The sequence below is a fragment of the Topomyia yanbarensis genome, chromosome 3, assembly GCF_030247195.1.
Source record: "Topomyia yanbarensis strain Yona2022 chromosome 3, ASM3024719v1, whole genome shotgun sequence".
In the NCBI taxonomy this organism is placed as follows: domain Eukaryota; kingdom Metazoa; phylum Arthropoda; class Insecta; order Diptera; family Culicidae; genus Topomyia; species Topomyia yanbarensis.
This window is the reverse complement of record NC_080672.1, coordinates 389,151,354-389,174,133: the sequence shown is the minus strand read 5'-3', so window position 1 is coordinate 389,174,133 and position 22,780 is coordinate 389,151,354. Positions and strand designations below refer to the sequence as shown.

At 36.4% G+C, this 22,780-nt stretch overlaps 1 protein-coding gene and 1 long non-coding RNA gene across 2 annotated transcripts in view; one reads left to right on the top strand and one right to left on the bottom strand.

Annotated features, from left to right (window-relative positions):
* LOC131693845 (phosphotriesterase-related protein) overlaps positions 1–22,780 on the top strand; it is a 195,837-nt gene that overhangs the window by 148,752 nt on the left and 24,305 nt on the right. The gene's annotated exons all lie outside the window — the stretch shown is intronic.
* LOC131693847 (uncharacterized) overlaps positions 10,794–22,780 on the bottom strand; it is a 32,426-nt gene continuing 20,439 nt past the window's right edge. Inside the window, exons 3-4 of the long non-coding RNA XR_009306341.1 lie at positions 12,287–12,467; positions 10,794–12,225 (exon numbers count right to left, since the gene is read on the bottom strand). This is a non-coding gene — a long non-coding RNA (uncharacterized LOC131693847). The remainder of the gene's footprint in view (positions 12,226–12,286; positions 12,468–22,780) is intronic.

Below are 22,780 nucleotides of genomic sequence, written 5' to 3'. Positions count from 1 at the left end.
ATAAAATGGATCAAATGAATAAAAAGAATGGATGAACAAAATGAATAAAGTAAAAAATAAATGAAATGCATAAATAAAACAAACGAATTAAACAAAATGAGCTGAAGTGATAAAATGAAAAAAGAAGGAAATGAGCAGAATTAAATGCATTGATTAAAATGAAAAATTGAACAATGGTAAAAGGTTATAAATTAATATAGAGAAATAAATTGAATCAAATAAATTATTTGGATGAAATGATTAAAACTGAAACTTTAAATAACCTGTAGTCAGATTATTAAAATGAAGAAACTGAACAAAATGAAAAACTGGAAAAAATAAATAAAATGCATACAATGAAAACAATGAATAAAATATGTTAAATGAATGATATGAGTAAAATGCACAAAAAGAATAAACTGATCAGAGTGAATCCAAATAATGAAACGAATAAAATAAGTAAAATGAACGCAGACGAATAAAAAGATGGGGAGTGAAATGATTAATTAAAATGAAATGGTCATATATTTGAAGCTAAAAACATTTTCGAATAAAGAAAATGAATAAAAATGGATTGTACGAATTTGAGAACCATTGCATCAGAAAGTTTTGAAATGTTTTTGAAAATCCCATCTTCTGAGAAAAGGGTAATAAATATGCAATGGACTTTCTAGGGCTTCCATCTTTTTTATTCTTTTTGTTTTCATGCTTCTTTACTTGACGGCGTCGTTTTAAGATTATCTGGTGTTTCTACTTTATTGTTGGACCTTAATTAGTTATCAAGAACCTGAAACGTTTAATTTGCTTTGGAATTCGAAGTTTACTTTTTGGTCACATATTACCGAAAAAAGATTTATGTACAGAATAGAATTTACTGGTCCAGTATTTTAACGCGCAATTGAATATAGTAAATTGAGACAAGGTCACATGTGGTTTCAAGCTCCTTGAGCAGAGAACGACAGGGAGAATGCGATTCGTGAATGAGACAGGTAGATATTTCAAAGTTTTTATTTGCATTGAAGTAAATAGTGTGAAATGTCTAGGCTATGTCGATAGCATAAAAGCCGTGCATTCAGTTGATTGCAATGCAGTGTCTTTCCATTCATCCTTTTAGCTTTCATATTGTTTCGTTCGGAATTCTCGTGCAGGAAATATGGATAAATAAGTCCTATACAGACCAATACTGTGAAAAAGAAATGGTTCAAAGTTAGAAGACACATTGTAGTTGCATCCCCCATCGAAAGTGGGTACTTTGGGAAACTTCTTTTCCTGGATCTAATTTGTGGATATTTTTGGTCTTTGATCCGTTATTTTTCATGAAAGTTCGTACCAATACAACGAATGTGCAGCTGATACAACTCATGGTTCATTCGCCTGCTCAACGTTCCGTCTTCCATCTGCACACCACCATAGATGGTACGCAACATCTTTCGTTCGAAAACTCCAAGGGTGCGTTGGTCTTCCACGAGCATAGTCCAAGTCTCGTGGCCGTAGAGGACCACCGATCTAATCAGCGTCTTGAAGATAATCAACTTCCTGCGGCGGCGAATTTTGTTCGACCGGAGCGTCCTCTGGAGTCCAAAGCAGGCACGATTTCCCGCTAAGATCCGTCTCTGAATTTCTCTGCTGTTATCATTGTCGTCGGTTACCAGTGAGCCCAAATACATGAATTCGTCGACCATCTCGATTTCGTTACCGTCAATCCGAACTCAGGTGGGAGGTTCACATTGTCGTCTCTAGAACCTCTTCCTCTCATGTATTTTGTCTTCGAAATCCTGGCTTCAGCTTTCAGTCTTTGAGCATATATTTCATTCAAAATTCAATAGAGATACGAATAGTTTAAACATCGCACGTGGAATGTCTCTTTTGAAAATTTCCATCGTCAAACTTTCATATTACCCAGTTAAGCCAAATATTTTTCTGATATAGCCATGAATTTCCTTAATTATAGTGTAGATACAGGCTTTGAATACAATTGAATTAAAGTTGAGTTGATGTAGCAGCAGACAAAAAATAGTTTTGTTTTCTCAAACCTTCGCAATTACAATTAATAAATATTTCAGATTGGCAGAAGATCTTATCAAACAACTTAGAAATGCATACAGAAATAGCTAGATAGATGCGATAGAAGAGAGACAGAAAGAGAAAGAGAAAGAGAGAGAGAGAGAGATTCTTATCATTCTTATCACAAATAATGTAAGTAGTAATTTTTGCGCCATAACCAGTATAACCTAAATCTTGCAAAAGAGCTAAATTTTCGCTAGATTTTTTGGCTTCAAACATACAGTTGCTTTCGGTGACGCCACAAGTAAAATTATATTAGAAATCTTTTATCTCATTACTAGGTGAATTACTTGTTGATCTGTGTATTGATATACCATCCAACATTTATCTCATGATTGAACGCAATGCCTAATCCAAGGAATAAATACTAGAACTCACTGTTTCTTTATCAACGCATTATTTTGTCTTTGAAGTGAACTTATATATTGATTTTTGAGAAATAGTTCATTTATTATAAAGGTAATTCACAAAATGGTCTCAACATCGAATTCCTTGAATCACGTAGATGTGTTTTCATACCCCGATATTCAAAATCGGTTTAGTTTTGCCCCTAAAGCACCAGTAAAGCAATACTCTGTATGAAACAATCTCATTTTTAATTAGTGGAAATTGGTAAGCGAGGACTAAAAATACAAAATGTCTAATATCTCCGCCACTCGTGCACGGATTCAGACAATGTATAGCTTGTTAGAGAGGTATTTTTACAAGCTTTCTATTTCTGTGCAGTTTGTGGGACAATATTGTATTGTTCGAAAGTTATTCGCAAAAAACCTGCCGTGTTTTGACAAAATCGCCCATATCTCAGAAAGTAAACAACATATCGAAAATCAAAAATAATAGTGTCAAATGGCAACGTTAGGCCTTTCATTTGAAACTAATTTCATTAAGATCGGTTCAGCCATTGCTGAGAAAATTACATGACATTTTGTACATACATACATACACACATACACACACACACATACAGACATTGTCTCAATTTGTCGAGCTGAGTCGATTGGTATATGAGACTCGGCCCTCCGGGCCTCGGAAAAAGTTGTCAAAGTTTGAGCGAATCTATACATTTCTTTTGTAAGAAATGTAATAAAAAAATGATTTTCTTTGAATTTTGAGGTCCCTTGAACCTATAGTCGATAAAGTGTACCTATAGTTGCAAGTCCCATAAGAAATCAATGGGATTTGCAACAATAGGAACCGAAATTAGCGATTGCACCACTATTGGTACATGTGTTCCTATAGTGGTACAAGCGGTTTCGATTACATAAATTGAGGTTAGGTGTATGGCTTTGCAGTCTAATTTTTAAGCAAAAAACAAACTATTTTGTCTTCATCCGACGTTTCGGCCCGTTTGGGACCTTTTTCAAGGATTCTAAAAGTTTATTGATGTGAAAATTACATTGTATAACATTGTCTTATAAATTTTACCGATAATTGTTGTTTTGTTGTCAGATCTGCTGTTGTACAACAATGGATTGTCATATGGTTTTTCAGCTGTTTAAATAAAAGATAATCACCATATAATTCTTATTTTCGCCAGAACGAATTCTCTCCGTGTACTTACGATCATTCGTGTAAAGTTTTATCGGGATCGAAATGCTCGTCTGAATTCGGTTCAGTTAATATCTTTCAGCTAACTGCTAACTTTTGTAAATGTCAATTCTTTTTGAGTGTGTTGTGTTTTGCTACTGCACACGATACACACGAGAAAGACGAAGAGAGAACCAAAACAAACCAGACACACAAACACTAGTCTTGCTGCCGAGAGAGAGAGAGAGGGATTGAGAGAAATAACTTAAGGTAATCACACACAGGGTATCATCACACACACCATCATGTAGCAAAACACAACACACTCAAAAAGAATTGACATTTACAAAAGTTAGCAGTTAGCTGAAAGATATTAACTGAACCGAATTCAGAGTGAAAAGACGAGCATTTCAATCCCGATAAAACTTTACACGATCGGAACAAATGATCGTAAGTACACGGAGAGAATTCGTTCTGGCGAAAATAAGAATTATATGGTGATTATCTTTTATTTAAACAGCTGAAAAATCATATGACAATCCATTGTTGTACAACAGCAGATCTGACAACAAAACAACAATTATCGGTAAAATTTATAAGACAATGTTATACAATGTAATTTTCACATCAATAAACTTTTAGAATCCTTGAAAAAGGTCCCAAACGGACCGAAACGTCGGATGAAGACAAAATAGTTTGTTTTTGCTTAAAAATTAGACTGCAAAGCCATACACCTAACCTAAAAATTGAAAACAGTCGACTCCAGTTCAAATACATAAATTGATTATTAAACCATCTTCATATTTTTCCTATGAAGTGGGGATTGAGAGCTTTCGTTTAATGTTTTAACATTGCCCATAGATCTATTCATCGAATTTTTAGTAAAAGTTTTCTTTAAGTATGCGACTATTGGTACATCTACCTTATTTGTACAAGGTCTACCAGACTATGGTGATCGTATTTTCAAGGAAGGATCCCATTCAAAACACTATCAAAACATGTCGCAGTGTGGGTGAAATTGGACCATGACTGTGGGAGTATAATGGGCTTTTCGCAGTGTTTCAAAAATAACTCCAATCAGCATGCGTTGAAAAAACCATAGTTTGACGAATCATTGAAATCCATGATTTAATCACTCATAGTTTTTTTTTGCTCCTGAAGAGTGAAAACCGCCAAGGAGCTAAAACAGGTTACTAGATTATAATTGCAGTATACAGTTTAAAAGCCCGAGTTGAGCTCAATTAAGATTGTTAATCTTTATTTTTATCAAGCACAAAAGCAAAACAGAACCTTGGTACAGTTCGTGGTGAAACCTTCTTTTTCGATAGACCTCGCAGGTTGGCATTCAATGGTTAGCGTACACGGCTGTTACAGTAATAAATAGTACACCTGTGCATCCTTCCACTATGCATTTAAATTTTTGGATTTCTTCACTCCAGTAGAAATATTTTTTTTCTCCAGATTTGAGATAGGTTACACGTACAAATCTTGAAGAACTGTTAGCAAAGTTTAAATTAAATTCGGTCTACAAGCGGCGACAGAACAAGAATCGCAAACCGCAGTGAACACTCGAAAAGCAGGAGTGAAAACCTAAGAGTCAAAACTTACTTGGATTGCTTTGATTTTTACACATTCCCAGAAGCGTGCATAACAACGATTGGTTTCCATCGCGCTTTTGGAAACAGGCTCCTTGGAGCGAAATGTGGGGTTTATTTGAAACACTGGCTTTTCGTTTTCGCAGGTACTTAGTACCCAGCTGCAACACAGTTCACACGAGTTCAGGCAAACATGATACGTGTTATATTGAATGACTTCGGCCAGACAAACAGTACTGCTTGCTTTGAGCGCTTTACATGGGAGTTTAAAGTCTATGTACCAGAAATGTCCGTAGAAATTGACGGGGTGGTATTCGAATCGGGTCTGAATTGCGAAGAACTGTTGAAGAACGGTGTTGGTTGCTTTAAGTACCCCTTACTTCAACAGATTAAGATCTTAGATTGCAAACAATTGCATTCCGCAAAAAACTGAGTGGGGTAAGATTACCTATTCTTTGACAGGCTCGCTTCAGGTGACCTACGCCGGGTGTTTTCTTTTTGACTGTATTTTTTCTGACAAAATTTACCTGTTATTCTGCACCGCGGGCAACAGTAATTTGAAATAGTGGGGCACACAGGTACTTATAGTGGCGAAAAGAAGCGCAATTAGGAGGATGAGGATGACTCTTGCAACATAGATACCTATAATTATGTCCTGATGATCCACAAGATGGAACATCTTTTGTTAACGCGGAGGAGTCCAGGAAGAGGAGAAATCTTGCCTCCCCTAGATTATCTCGTAAGGGTCCCAAGCTGACCTGCAGCAACGACACCTAAGAAATCCAGTGATGCCTTAAAGCCGAAGCAATTTGCTCCCGGACTTAGAAATTTGAATTCTAGCAAAGAGTGCCCACCACTTACAAAGACAGCGTAAACCCCAAATGTTCCATTTCATCACACAGACACTCAGCTCAGTAATGGAATTTTCTGACATCGTGAACCTTATTTTCCTCCTTCCTAATGATACTCTTAAAATAAATCATTTTTGAAGCAGTTGTGTGATAAATGAACCCTTCTTGCAGCGATTGTATCCTTCGATGGTCATCGATTCGATCGCTGTTCTACAGTGAAATTGTTGAAGTATCCTCCCGAAAATCGATTCCTTCAAATTTTTACTACACAGTTTAAAATGTGATGCATTCTATTATGTGAAACTTGGTTAATTCCCGTTGAGCAGCTTTCACGACGTAAATATAATTTGTCTGGATCGAGAATAACTTTATGGAATACTTTTAGCGATTGAAGAGTGCTATTCTTTCGACAGGATTAATATTCCTTCGATACCAGACATTGAAGTTGCTTGTCAAATCAGACAATGATCATTGTGTTGCTTCCATCTACATTCCTCCTGGAGCCTCTGTAGGCCACAGAACGCTTTGTAATATTAGGAAATTTCTACTGGCACTGCGGCCTGAACTACTGGCTCAGGAGACTTTAACTTGCACGGTACGGTATGAGGTTGTCTTCACAATGATAACAGATTAACATTAATCCAAGATCTTTACGACAATTTCAACATGATCATCTTAAAAACGAGAGAAAGGACATGAATTCCTGCACCTCCAGTATGCGTAAGCGTCTTGGATTTATCGCTATGCTCGACATCGTTACAGTTAGATTGCACGTGGAAGGTGATTCCTAATCTTTACTGTAGCGATCATTGGTCTATCGTGATTTCAATTGCTAACGGTTCAAACTATCACAAACCATCAATGTCTCCTATGACCTCACACGGCACATTGATTGGAAGAGTTACACGACTGCGATATCTGACAAAATCGAATCCACTCAAGAACTTCCCCACTAGCTATAAAGAATCTAATGAAAACCCAAAAAACGCAGTTATTGGCGCCAGTTCGTCAGCGGGTTAGCGAGAGCAACAGCGATTAGAACTCTTTGGAGAACGCCTCAACGCATGCGTAACCGTGACAGTACCAATGAGAACGTGGAAAAGTCAAATCGCTGGATATTCGCTTTCGCCAAGAATGATACTGTGAACGAAACCCGTTTTCGATGGTGGAGTTCTCATTCGCTATCTTATCATGCGACAATAACACCTCGGGGTTAGACAGAATCACATTCAACGTGCTGAAGAATTAGCATGACCCAGCGAAAAAGATCTTGTTGAATTTATTTAAAAGGTTCCACAAGGGTAACATTGTTTTTTATGACTGGAGGCAAGGGGAAGTCATCGCCATTTCAAAACCTGGAAAACTAGCCTCCGTACCACAACTCTTTCCGGCCAATTACAATGCTTTCCTGTATCCGGAAGTTGTCCGAGAAAATTATCGTGTTTCGCCTCGACAATTGGGTTGAAGCAAATGGCTAACTGTCAAATACATAATTTGGCTTCCGCAAATGCAAAAGTACGAATGATTGTCTTGTGTTGCTATCTACAGAAATCCAAATGGTTTATGCTAACAAAAGGCAGAGGGCATCAGTTTTGTTGGATTCTAAGAGGGTATTTGATTCAGTTGCAATCAACGATCTTTCAGAGAAGCTGCACCAGTATTGTCTTTCACCGATTTAAAACAATTTTTAGCTAAGACCTGTTGTCTGAAAAACACATGCATTTTTCGCATGGTGAGTTAACAACATCGCGATTTAGCTAGATGGGTCTTCCTCATGTCTAAGTCCCCTTCTCTATATTTGTACGTGAATGACATTATCAATATCAATTCCCCCACGCTAAGGTATCTTGAAGACGAATGGAGTGGTCTCTGTTACAGGTCCCAAAGCTGTATTGATTTGCAAAAACTATTGCAAGGTACCTTGGACAATTTGTCCGTTTGGGCTCTCCAGCTGGGTATCGAAATCTTCACGGAGAAAGCTGTGCTCGTATCTTCTAGGAAGACAGAAATGCCAACAAAGAATCAATTTTCTCCGGACAATAACTGGAACATGGTGAGATGTTTCACCAGGATACCCGATTAGGCTATACTAAACAACGATATTGTCGGATAAAATCTCGGTGGGTCCAGTTTCGTCAATGTCACTTTCATTCAAGCTCAATGATCCTGCTTCAGTTTGCGACGCAGAATTAGCTGCTATTCAGTATACTTTTCATCATTTCGGACAGCCGCAGCTCTATCGAGGCCCTTCGTGCAATGAAGTCCCAAAAGCAATTCTCGCATTTTCTGGGGTAGATACGGGAGCCCCGCCTACGTTATCTTTAAAATCTTACCAGATTAGATTTATTTGGGTTTCTTCTCATTGTTTCATACCGTGTGATGAAAAGGTCGATTCATTAGCAAGGTTATATAACAGCTGGCAAACATCGTAGAGCAATGAGGAATTTGAACGATGGCTACATTCTGTCATACCGAAAGTATCGATGAAGCCTTAGTTCAGGGGGATGGATGTGTGTCGGGATTGTAATGTGTAAGGTTCCAGCTTAAGTCCAACCACTATACGTTGGATGCACATTTTCTATTAGGCTTGCACAGAGTAGCCTGCGCTTGCGACGAGGGTTATCATGACATCGAGCACGTTGTCTGGTTATGCGCCGGCTAAAGCCCCCTAACGAATTTTTCCAAAAATAAATTAAAAAAAAACATGTTTTTTAGTGAATCTTAACAAATTTGTATCTTGTTTGGTTTGAACAAATTAATGAGAGAATTTTGAGGAAGATTGCTATTTTGAACCAACAAAGACACCGGTCACGATACCTACTCAGTATGCTGAGTGTGACTGAAACACTTCCTTTCATATGAATCGTCGGAAAAACAAAAGAAACTGATACTTTCATTCTTACTGTGGTTACCTGTCGTGATGAGTGAGTCGTAGAAGCAGGAGGTGATGCTCCAGCCAAATACGGAGGCTATTGACTTCCGGCCATTGTACATGAGACGCATAAGGTATTCGTAATGTGAAACATTTGCTAAAGGTGAAAATGGAGGTTTTGCTTACGGAAGTTACCCTTATCGAGTTCTCATTTCTTCTTACCTGACCCGGCACGTACAAAACATGATTCGATGGTATCGTTACGCAACTCGATCGTTGAGTGCGTGCTGTTTCGACGCCATCTTCGAATGAACTAACAGCACCCGAGCGAAATGAAACATGCCACCCATTTCTATGGAGCCCAGAGAGGAATTCTCTTGGAGAAAAAGATTCACGCTTTTTACTCTCATTACAGAAAGATTTTGAAATTATTTTCATTTTTTTTATTGAATGCCCGTTCGTTATAATAAATTCTTGGCAGTTTCCTTTAGTTGATTAAGTCATTGAAATGTGCATTTGAATCCTATCGATTATCAAAAATCCTTTTTGGCTGGGGCCCTGATCTAGTAGGCCACGGCCTGTCTTGAAAATACTTTCATTTAATTAGAATATATCAAAAAATGTTGATGCCATAGAACTGGTAATAGTTGGAGGTGGCAGATCAAAAAATAGAAGATAAACCGTTTCTGCGCATCCACAAACCGCTTGCTAAATCAGAAGATTTAGTGCAAATTTCGACATTCTCTTCGTTCAAATATTTTATGGATATATATCTACTCATTTCGATTTAGCGTTTTAAACCTCGAATTTTCTGGCACCGTCAAGGATTGTCATATTTGGTTAGCGCATAAACACTTTTAATTTCCATTGTTTTAACGAGAGTATGTTGAAACTTGTAAATAAATAATAAAAATCAAATTCAACATCAATGATTTGTCGACGTACTATAGCCGTTCTGGTTCCAAAGAACATGTTTAGTTTCCATTGTCTTAGATTTGGAATTGTTTTCATTAAGAACTTTTCAATACTTTAATCAGTTTTAGCGACTATTTCAAGTCATTAGAATGAAAAGATTTATGCAATAATTTTTTGAAGCCCCTCCCGAAACAAAGCCCTGGCTTCGGGCCTGCGGGTATTGTAACGCCAGGTCACACTTAAAGGATTCCCTCCAGCCCAGAGGTGGAGCACGCAATGATCCAGTTCATGGTGCTAGGTGCCAACATTTCTACTCGTTCTTCCCGTGTGCTGGATGCCTACAACTGGGACGAATTTTTTCTCTACCTGTCGGCTGAATTGTTGCGAGTTCGGCAAGTTAAAATTCCCTTACGCAAGCATCGTCAACCACCAATTTGGTTGTTTCGAGGATTTCTTTGGAGCGCAGTCTGGAGCGTTTCTGGAAAACTGAAGAAACCCGTTCCAGCACTTCTACGTGGACGATGTTATTGGTGGAACTGAAACGGTAGAAGAAGTGATGAATTTTCGCATGGAAGTCGGCGAATTGTTGGAAAAAGAAGGTTCTGCACTGCGCACCTTCCTTGAACTTCTATAAGGTCTTACCGATGATCAGATTGGCACACTAAGCAACACAATTGTTTCGTTCTGTTTTGGCCGGATTAGATGTCTTACCATTACGGAAAAAGGCCATAGAGTGGTATGTCGCTAACAACGTCCAGGTGGTGCCCAAGGACATGAACCCTCGCAACACGCCATAGCTCCGACAATTTAAAATTATTGGGCAAGCGTCAAGTGGAACTTCAAGAAGACGCAAAGAACTGCTGTCATCGAGATGCAGTTCAACGCAAACTGGCGTTCTGCGGCTAGGAAAGTGACCAAAGAGTGCAAAACTTGATGGAGAGAGTCAAACGAAAGGCCCGGCGATTCGCATTCGCCAAAAAGGAAAGTTGAGTGAATATGTTTTCTTTATTCTGTATGAATAAATAAAATTTTAAATTTTAATAAAAATTTTAACCGGTTTACATAAATTCTTGTTTGACCAATTTTCGGTCGTAACACCCTTTAACCCAAAAATATTCGGAACAGATTCTATTTCTTTCATATAACCGTGTCCACTTTAGTGAGATGCTTTCCAGTTCAATTAAGAACGTCATTACCGGTCAAACCGTTTATGGTTGGTTGGCTGCAATAATTTCATACCGAACTAATGTATCTAATTTATGTCCAGAACCAGGTTATTTTCGAATAAAAAATTGCATATCTTTAACTCTGTAGTGGCATTCGTGAACTACTAGACTTTTCTTGAGCTTTACTCGCTGCATTTCCACGATTCTGATTTTTGTAAAGGTAAAACATCGCATTTTTCATCGATGATTGAGAATGAACATTTTAATCGACTCTCCCGGAAAAGTGCTACTATTTAGAAAACCACTCGTGCTAAAGTAAATCTTTTCTCAAGCAATCGAAGCATAGAATCACAACACGTAGCATAAATGAGTAAGTTCAAACATGTTTTCGCCCTTCCATACACTTTACAACTGTAGCTGCTAATTGTTTTTTCCCTGTTAATAACAAGAGCATTTCCAATATGATATTGAGTGTTTCTTTAGAAACTGATACACATAAAAATACAGTCAGAAAACTGGAAGCATGCGAAGGCCTCTCAAATGAAGTGTGCATGTTTTCATTTGTACTTTCTTCACTGATAATTATCTACTTTTGTCGGCACGTGACACGTGACAAACAATTGAATTCCTATTACGTTAAACCATTCACGGTGCGGGAATCGAAGACCCGTTCCGCCCGACTGGATGTAATTATAATTACAGTAAATGCAAAATGAGTTCGTCCATCATAGTGACACGGGCGGCGCGCCGCGGCGCGACGTTCGTCATCCAAGGTCAGTAGGTGATTATTATTAATAATGCGCGGTAATATGCCCGCGGGTGATTGCGTTCCTTCCGGCGGACCCGCTGCGGGCAGTTGATGAACCAGATTACTCACTCATGTGTGTGTGTATAGATCTTTGACTTTGATATTCAATTAGACGGGCCAGTTGCCAGTCGTGTTCGGAGAACAACGGTGTATATTGTCGTGGATATTCTCTACCGCCGCCACAGGGGTTCATATCGCGCCTCAATGAACTTTGATGATTTAGCGCTCATATCAGTATTAATTGGTTCTCGCTACACGGATCGGTTATTAGAAAGATTAAAAGCACCGACTTTGACAGATTGCTTCAATTAAGGAGATTTCATGGATCAGTTACCGATGTGGTTGTTGATCGTTCGACTCCGATGCGTGTAGAGATGGTAATATGATAGATTAAGTGAGATTAGAGAACTATTCCAATTTACGTCGTTTCGGTTGTTTGATACAGTCCCTGTAGTAGACAAAAAGATGGCAATTTGAGTCAACAGTAGTTATGGTATAGAAATAGCTACCTAAAGAGTAATGGTAGTCCAGTTAAACAAGCCGGAATTCGATTCAGAATTCTGGCATGATTCGGAATCGGTTGTTGCACTTGAGTCGGAATCTCGGCGGAAACCAACCACAATCTCGAATAAAATTCCGGATTAGTTGGGGTGGGTAATGTGTCCCGTATCACCCGTATAACATGAACATCTACAAGTAAAACCATACCTACAGAAACTAGTACAATTTCCAGAGAACGAAAGTTCATTTATGTGATGGGTTATTGCGCATGTTCATCGATTTTTTTCTCCTAACCATTCCCTCTGATGAACTATGATTCTTCAAAATACAACTGAAATCAGCGATCAGCTGGTTTTGTGTAAGACGCATTATTTGCTCACCGGCAATACACACAGTAAACGACTATTGAACTTGTTAGCTGGAGCGGCTCGAACAAATATTGTGATTCCGTTTGTTGAAAATTCAATGCACATTGAATATTGAAGTTCTTTTGGGTATTTGTCAGACAGAATTATTTCTGTTCACGGTACACAGGGAATTTGACGGCCTTCTGCAATTTTAGTCTACATATTTTGTTCAATTTTATTCGGAATATATCAATTCATCACAGTTGACAAAATCATTTTGATATTTAATATTAGTTGGATTAAATTTATTTGTCACCTGACTGTAGCTTCCGAAACGAATTACTTTTGGCAACATTTAGGAGAAGTCAATCGATGTTTATATCTTTCCCGTTTTAATCTCTCAATTTTTGTTGACTATATTGGTAGTGTGGGAGACGAAAGAAAAAGGTAGGGAAATGGAAAATGACAGCACAATACAATCACAACACAAAACAATAAACAGCCTGGATTTTTTCACTCCCGAAGGAATAATAATGAACCCTACTGATAAAGCCTATAGCTCTTTATCATACTGGGCTAGCAACAATAACATCTTGAGTTTTAGCTTCCTGTACATAAGCTCATCGATGTATGGAGTGCCAAAAAATCTGGATACGCTATTGCATTACTGCAGGATTTTCAAAAATCACACGAATAACACTCTGAGCACCAAGCCTCAAAGCTAGTTATAACACTAATTTGAATTGTTATACCTCTACTGCTCTCCAACAGATCCTAAAAATTATGTCATCAATCCATTGTAGATTTGTTTAGATACTGCAAAATTAAAAATTGGTTAATAATTAATTTAACATGAAAATAAAAATTTTCAGTTTTTTATACACACACAAACGTAGAATAGAAAGGGATCAAATAGGTATGGGGGTACAATAGGTATAATTTGCTATGTTATTGCAGAGGTCGCTCGTGTTGCGCGAATTAGATACATGGTAGAGAACATCGTTGACGACTGTCATTTCGGCTGTTACCGTGGATCAGCTGTATTAGTTACGGTTTCGTTTATGTTTTCGCGTGTTGTTCTGCGAAAACGTATTGTCACTTGTCCTCCAATCTTCGAAAGTGCTCGATTAGTATCGAAAGAAATTATTGGAAGAAAAAAACCCTGCCTGGGGTTGACACATCACATTTAAACTAAATCAACTAGTTAGCAAGATTAGCTAACTAATGTATCAAGTTAAATTCGCATACAAAATCTCTTCGTTTTGGAGGAGTGACCATGAGATTATGAACGTCACTTCCTGAACGTAACGATTTTATTTTTATTTTTGAACTATTCACTACAATTCAATTACAACATTCTTGTAAAATACTTTCAGGTGTGCTAACACACCAACACAAATAACAGAATAATAAAGGATTATGAATGTTTTCGAATCCAGCATAGTATAAAATCCAACCACAACCCATATTTGAAATTTGATCCATGTTTCTTAATTTCTTCCATTTTTTTATTTCTACATGGATTTTGTTAAAATTTCATTGATCTATTTTTTCAAGTTATGGATTTTATTTGTATTTCTACAATTTTAGGATTCTGCCTTTTTTATCTATTCCATATTTTTATTTTATCCATCTTTGCACGTTCCTTATTCTTGTTTTTTTTTTCTATTTCTATACTTTTATTTATAGTTTTTTATCTGTTATTTAATTTTATTCGCAATTTTTCGAAATTCTGTTTTCTTTATTTTATTTTTCTTATTGGTTCATATTTTAATACCTTTCTTTTTTATTTCTTTCTTTTTTCATTCCATCAATTTTTAATATTTGACTACATTTATTCTTATCATAGCCTTTTTTCATATTTTTTTTATTTCGACTATAGAGGTTTTAACCTTAAGGTCATTCGCCTCTTCGGGTTAGAAAAATCTCCTATGAAAAATTTCTAACTCTATGTACGGGACTCGAACCCAGGTGCGCTGCGTACAAGGCAATCGATTTACCAACTACGCTACGCCCACTTTTTTCATATGTTTTTGCATTTATATAAGCAATTGTACTTATTTTTCATTTTAATTTGTCCATTTAGTTTAATTATTTACTTTTCTCGTATTTTCTTCCTTATTTTCTAGTTTTTAGTTTTACGTTTTTCGTAGTTTTATTTTTCCCATTGTTAATTTAATATAATTTTGTTTATTTTTTACATATTTCCCTTAACCTTCCGGCAGTTGCGCTAGTGCACTGAGTGCACGCTGCTCTGAAAATGTAGCGAAAGCGTCTTAGGGCACCAGCGGTTGCTCGTTCAGTGGGCCATAAGCGCGACTTCCGGAGGGTTAAGGGAAATATGTAAAAAATAAACAAAATTATATTAAATTAACAATGGGAAAAAATAAAACTACGAAAAACGTAAAACTAAAAACTAGAAAATAAGGAAGAAAATACGAGAAAAGTAAATAATTAAACTAATTGGATAAATTAAAATGAAAAATAAGTACAATTGCTTATATAAATGCAAAAACATATGAAAAAAGTGGGCGTAGCGTAGTTGGTAAATCGATTGCCTTGTATGCAGCGCACCTGGGTTCGAGTCCCGTACATAGAGTTAGAAATTTTTCATAGGAGATTTTTCTAACCCGAAGAGGCGAATGACCTTAAGGTTAAAACCTCTATAGTCGAAATAAAAAAAATATGAAAAAAGGCTATGATAAGAATAAATGTAGTCAAATATTAAAAATTGATGGAAAGAAAAAAGAAAGAAATAAAAAAGAAAGGTATTAAAATATGAACCAATAAGAAAAATAAAATAAAGAAAACAGAATTTCGAAAAATTGCGCACTTTTTCTTCATTTTACATTTAGTTCGTTGTTTGAATTTATTTCAAATTTTATTATTAATGTTTTTTCTTTTCTTTAAATAATTTAATCCATTTTATTCATTTTTTTCGTGTTAATTTCTCCATTTGGTGTGTTACTATAGTGTACCATGTTGGCTAATTTCTACTATTTTTTGTTACGCATTTTGTCCGTTTGCTCCGTTTTTGATCAATACTTTCAATTTTCATTACTCTTTCGTCTTTCCATCATTCCAATTTCCCGATTTTTAAACATTTTCTGGTTCGTCCAGTTTTGTTAATTTCTCTATTGTTATATTATTTTTTGTCTTTTATATATGAATTTTATGCATTCCTCTAATTTTATGCATTCTTAATATTTTTTTTTACTTTTTCTTTTGCTTTAAATTTGTCTTGTGTTTATTGTTAAATTAATTTTATTATTCTCGATTTATCGAGTTTTTCCGTTTTATGTATTTTTTACATTGCATTGTTTGTTTGTATTCTTTTTAGTAGTTCTTTTTTTATTTTCATTGATTCTCAAAATTTTCCTACTTTCCTACCGATTTTTCATTATTTTCTCCATTTGTTCAATAATGTTCGACTTCTTTAATCTTTGCAATATGTTTTTTTAGCTTCCTGTTTTCTTTTATGAATTTTTTATAGCTCCTATTTTGGTTTTTTTGGCTTTACAATTTTTTACAAATTGACATTCATTTGTTTATTTGGTTGATTTTACTATTTTTAGTTTTTTTGTACATTCTTTTAATATTTAGTTTTCCTATTGTTTTTTTTTGTCTTTTTCTGTTTATCGCTGTTTGGATAATATTTTTAGTTTTTGTGATTACTACATTTTTAATCTTTTAATTTCTATTTTATTTATTTTATAACTTTTTCAAATACTCTTGACAAAAATGGCGCTTTTAAAAGTCACCAAACCTGTCGAAGAGGTATTAAAAACTCCAAAAGTATAAACAGCTCTGCGCTTTTTATCTTTATTGGCACTACAAACAACTAGGGCAAAAAACTGGCACATAAATATAAAATATCAGTGTAATATACATAATATCAGTGAGCTCCAATGAATGATTTTGTTTGTGTAAATGAAGTTGTTGTGCATCGATATTTTAAAATGTGTGCCCGAGATACATACGTGGCAGATTTCAAATTTATGAAAATGTTCAAAATTTCGAGTGGGTGATTACCCACTCGGTTATTTTCGAGTGGGTAGTACTACCCATATTACCCACGCTATCTGCTGGCCCTGGATCGTACCGGTTTATAAGGGAACTTCCAGAGTAACCCATCGGTATCTCCGGAACTGAAAGTCTGATCTAAATTGCCTTCAACAGTAATCAATGGAAGTATTATATTTTTCATTTTAAAACAAGTCCGTAAAAATCGGTCAAAATATCGCTGAGAGTTTGGTGTGACATTGATTTTGGAACTTGGCCAGTTCCCCGGGGAATCAAAAACCATTATAGGTAGCCAAATCTTTCTAATATTGCATTCATTCTAAGATCTATCTATTTGGACGTAATTTTGGTGCCAGTTTTTATTAGGAATTGTGAAAATCGAGTCAGCCATCCCGGAGAAAGAGGTGTATATTTATTTTAGGGAGTTTGTCTTTTCCTAGAAGCTTCCGTCTCAATCGTAGGTGGTCAAAGTCGACAAAGAGGGCTTGTTTGGGCGTCAGTGAGCCAGTATCTCAAATTTCAGGAATTTAAGAAATATTTTAGTAATTTAAGCATCATTTAGTTAGCCATGAAATATCAGTTTATGTGGGAATTTTATGTGTAACCGTACTCTGCAACTCGAAACTCCGGAACCAGAACTTCGATCCAAATAAAATAAAAGTCATCCAGCCATCTTAGAGAAAAATGAGTGGTAATATTTGACACAAATGCAAAAGGGGACCGGGGGCTAATTAAGACAGTGGGGGTAATTTGGACCCCTCGATTTCTCAGAAAATAGCAAGACTTTCTGACTATCGTACATATTCGTGGAACCGCTATTCTGAAACATTAATTTTGAGAGCTGAATGTGATTCTTTGTTCTTTGTAGAAAGGAGATACAACGTGTTTCGTTTTTTTGCCATTCTCAAAATAAAAATCATTATAATGGAAAAAAACGTAAATAAATCAAGAAATAAAAGTAAAAAAACAAATGGCAAGTGTTTTGGAAAGCTTGAGGCTCCTCTTTTATGGAATGATTTTTGTTTGGGTGAAAACACAAATATTTTCGAGGCGCTCACCATTTTTGTGCAAAATGAGCGTACGGGGCTATTCGGACCCCCTATTCCGTCAACCACCGTTCAGCGGCTTGCGGGTGCGAACACCATTGCACACACCACAGCCAAGAAAATACATGGGCCGCCAATCGACAACTGTGACTAACCAGGTTAAGTTTTTGTAAAGCATTTTTTTCTGCTTCTTAAGGAATGTCTCTTATAAATATTTCATACGTAAACATAATTCCATCGTAAAAAAAAAATAAAGAAAAATGACGGTCTGAATTGCCCCGTAGTGAGGTCCGAATTACCCCTACATTGTAAAAGGATGGAAAAACGTAGAGGTTTGCAAATCGTCGCCAAGCGCTGCCATTGAGTGGTGATAATAAACCTTTTATGGTACCAAAATGTAGCTGAGGTTTCAAACTAACAATTAGGGCCTTTGAACAGTAAATTTTTTCACATCTATCTACCTAAAAGGGCGATTTGCTTTAGTAGGTCCGAATAGTTCCTCCATACATACATTTTCCGATCTCGACAGATGGGCCTCGAGCAAGCAGTTGAAGTTCCAAACGACTACATAACCTTTAATATGCCAACCAAGTAGCATTAATTTTTCCTAACAGTGAAATTTCTCAATTTAAAATTTACCCTTCCCATCGACAGGCAGATTCGGTCGTTCTGAACTCACCGAAGCTGCAGCAGTCAAGCTGCTCGAATAAAACAAAAATAACCACGCTGTAAAACGAGCCACGTCATGTCAAAAGTCATCAAATTCGATCCTTTTATTGAAATATCATGTTTACAAAACAGCTCAATGTCGGCTATATATCAAAATGGGAAACAAATCACCAGGAGTAAAAAATAACGATAATGATCGCATGGCACAAGAAGCGGTGAGTCTCTGGAATTGCTACATCCAGCTATAAGCATTTCTATTCGAAAGGTACAGGGAGTGCGCGAGGAGTGGAGCGAATCTAAAATCATCCTATCGAACATCTAGGTTATTTGTTTAGCAATAAAAATCGAACGTTCGAACAACGATATTGGCCTTCGCGGGTGAGACACACGCTACACTGCGCCGCGCCGCACCGTTCGTTCTCTGTTGTGTTTGCACGTGCTAGGGAACAGCAATTGTCTGACGCACATTTTGCGATGCCTGCTTTTCAGTGACTGCTGGTAAAAAATAACGACTGCCGAATCCTTCAAACACCGTTTTATTGCGTTTTGATTTCAATCTCTCACATTAGGCTGCGATGCGATGCGGATGGTTCCGGCGGCGTAGCTCCACCGTGCACGATTCGTGATTCGATCACTCAAATAATCGTTCTAATTGACAATTGATGTTCCGTGCAGAAAGGTGAGCCGGTAAAATTGGTTTGGCTGACTTGTAACTGTTTTTCTTGCCCGTCGTGAACTGTTGATGGTTTTTTTTTTATTCATTTCGTTTATTTGATAGGCACAAATGCGTTAGCTTGGCGGTGCCGAATTCTTTTGTTTTTACATTTTGAATATCTTAAAACTAGGAGGTTACAATGTTGAAATATTTTTTTTATAAAAGAGAAAAAATTTACAGCTATCTTAAGACTAGAAAAAAGATTCTATATATAAGAGAGGGGGCTGCTGTTGATGGTTGGAAGACACGTTTCCAAATTTGATGAAGTTGATGTGTGTTTTAAACAAAAGTCAGGTTGATTTTAAACAAAAAAATTGAACGGATGAACAGACTAAGTTTCAGAAGGGCCGTCCCAACATTAACTACGAAAATAAATAATCTCTTGTTGCGACGACACTTCTGAATCTTATCCTAGAAATTACTAATGGGAAAATGTCAACGAAAATGTTTCCAACCATCCAGTACGGAACGATTAAAAAGCGTAGTAGTAAGAGTTACATAGGCATCCGGATAATATTTCTAGAGCCACTCGTCAGGGTAAAGCATCTGCACTAAATATGTTCTCGACACCACAAACTACGTCTCTCTACGTTATTTCGTCCTTTTTATCCCGAACAGCTTGCATCTTCCCGATTTTCTGATCTGGAAAAGAAGTTTTTTTTCTTACCTCGTTTAGCTTCGTATGCTAAAACGATTCAAGCGGAGCCCTGCTTGCCCGGTTATGCTCGGACCAAACCGGATAGTGTAGCAGGTGTCTCTAATGTGTTTACCACCATTTTCGACTGGTGCTAACAATGTTCATACAAATAAGAATAAATTGGCGTTGAAAATATGTTGAACATAGTGAAAGAAGGAGCCAACTCTTGGGATTTGATTATTTAGATTCTAGTAGGTAAGCAGATAAAATATGAGGACAGATTTTATGTTTACTTAAACAGCATCGCGCTCATCTATTTTGCACGAAAGGTTTTGTGAACAATTTGCGACGGATTGTAGATGGAAGACGAAGCGTGTAAATGCTGTCGAAACACGAATTACAACAGATTATTTGAGAACAAAGAAAATAGGCTGGACATGTTACCTGAAGATCGAACGGCAACATGGTGAAAATGGTTCTTGAAACTAATACACGCAAAATAACCTTTACAATTCTTTTTTGCTGAAGGATTTTGTTTCGAGGCCTATAGTGTACGGTTTGCCCCCGCTTGGAATGCCAACCTTAGCAGGGCACTAAAGTCTTGATTTGTTTTATAAATTAAGTCCTGATATGAGTGCCATTTTCAGGAATTTAATTGTTCGAAAATATAACTGAAAAATTAAGCCAAAGGAGCGCAAAACAGAGTCTTCACCAAAGGCGCCGGATGACCAGTACTAAAATCACCTTGTTTGATCTCAATTTTCTAAAACCAGCGGCTGTTTGTTTCGGTTTGGTGTCAGACCTTTCATGAGCTGCTAGATTTGGTGACCAAGAAAACAAAATAATGAAGTCTTCACGAGGAACCTTATCTGCCTATAGATTTTAGGAGCAGTGCACAGTGGTCCAGGAAGCGAAATTAGCGGGAAACAATTCTTAACGCATTCATCTTTAGGTTTAGAGATTTGGTGTCTTAGAAACATTTATTGTGCGTGACAAACTGCAACAACATGGCTGAAACGGTTTTAGGGTGGTTCTTAAAATGTCAAAGTTGTAGACATTATTTCATATTATAGTTCAGAGAGAATGATACTTTCTTCTGTAATATTCTAGAACAATCAATTCTGAGCAACTTTGTTGAAGATACTAACGTTGTATCTCAAACCGTTTTCATTTTATAGTGAGTTCCATATCATAACTTAGAATGTCTCTCAAAAAAGCAGCTCCGTATAGTTTTTTAATATGATTTTTCTCACAAAAGTACCCTTCAGTGCACTTTTAGAGCATGATTAGAGGCAACTTTTGCTGAAGAAAGGAAAATTTTATCTTGTCGGGTTCAAAAGTTATACTTAATTTTCACTTAAAAATACGCCCTTTTCAAATGTCGATATCTCAAAAGGGGGCAAACAAAAATTGATAACTTTGATTGCATTTGAAAGGCTGTACTTTTGCCTACAATATATTGAAAAATTGGAGAACGCTTTTCTGTCTTTCTCAAATAAATCATATTTAAGTACAGCGCTCATATTTAAAAATATTTGTTTTACGCGGATTCTGTGAATTCTTGTCAAGACTTTTCAAGGATCACATACATTTGCAGGTTTTTCATATTGCAAATAGGGTGATGATCCTATTTTGGGATCACTCGTTAGGCTGGCGCACTCTATCATTAATTACTCGACCTAAGTACAATCGTTGAAATGCATATAAATGATGATCAATGCGTTGTGGTCAATATATTTGCTTTATTCCCGAGAACCAGTATATTAAATAGATTATATACGAGTGTAATAGAAACTAGAATCGCTTTCCTCTTACTTCCACTCTACCATACCACCAACAAACATAATGGAGCTATCGAAAATGCAAATATACACTGAAGTCTTTTTAGGCGGTTTTTTATGCGCGCATCCCCTACATAAAGAAGCCTAAGTGTACAGTATGTAGAATAATTAAAGACACCCTCGTTCTTTTCTATTTAATCCCATTACCACTACTACTATTACGACGACTAACTTATTCAGTTTTTTATTTGTTGGCTGTGAAACGGTTAATCAAAAATTTTAAAAGAATGCTCATCGTACAATACACCAAACCTTTCCTATGACCAAAACTACTGTAACGATATAGGGGTGTCTTTAATTTTTTACATACTGTATATAGGAATTGTTGCATTCGCGCAATTCTCTGTTTTCATCTTCGTCGATGAATCTTTGATCATACCCATTAATTTTTGTAGTAGAAGATTAGTTTGATGATTTAAAAACCACAATAAGCACGTCGTTTAAAGATTACTGCTAGTGTGTGTAATACTGGAAATCGTTACCAAACACCTTAACTGCAATGAGTCGAACTCTCATCAGTTCCCCATTTGATAATCAAAATCATGCTTAGTTTCTGGGTTTCAGTATTGCACTTGATGTACTCAATTAAGCGCTTTGCAGAGTGGTCTACCAAATCTACGACAGTCGTTTTATAGTACTTGAATGATTCTCTTGTTTCATTTAAAAATATTAAAAACTATGTTGAATAATTTGTTGCGTTTATATAACAGAAGGATATCAGATTTTTTTTTACTTGAACAATACTGTTATATGAAGGTCAATTTTGTTTTTGGTTTGAGGTTAGTAGATTGCAGATCTTGATACTGCTACCTGCTGAAACCGTTCATGCAAATGAACGAAATCGATTGTAAATTTGTGTAGATTTTGGAAAATCTTGGCAATAACTGGAAGCAAATTATAGATCAAGTCATTGGTGATTGGTGGTCTTTACCCTATCTGCATTATGAAAAGCCTGCAAATGTATGTGATCCTTGAAAAGTCTTTATAAGAATTCACAGAATCAGCGTAAAACAAATATTTTTTAATACGAGAGCTGTAGGATTATACGCAAAAATGCTTTTACTTAAATTTGATTTATTTGAGAAAAACAAAAAAAGCGTTCTCCAATTCTTCAATATATTGTAGGCAAAAGTACAGCCTTTTAAATGCAATCAAAGTTATCAATTTTTGTTTGCCCCCTTTTGAGATATCGACATTTGAAAAGGGCGTATTTTTAAGTGAAAA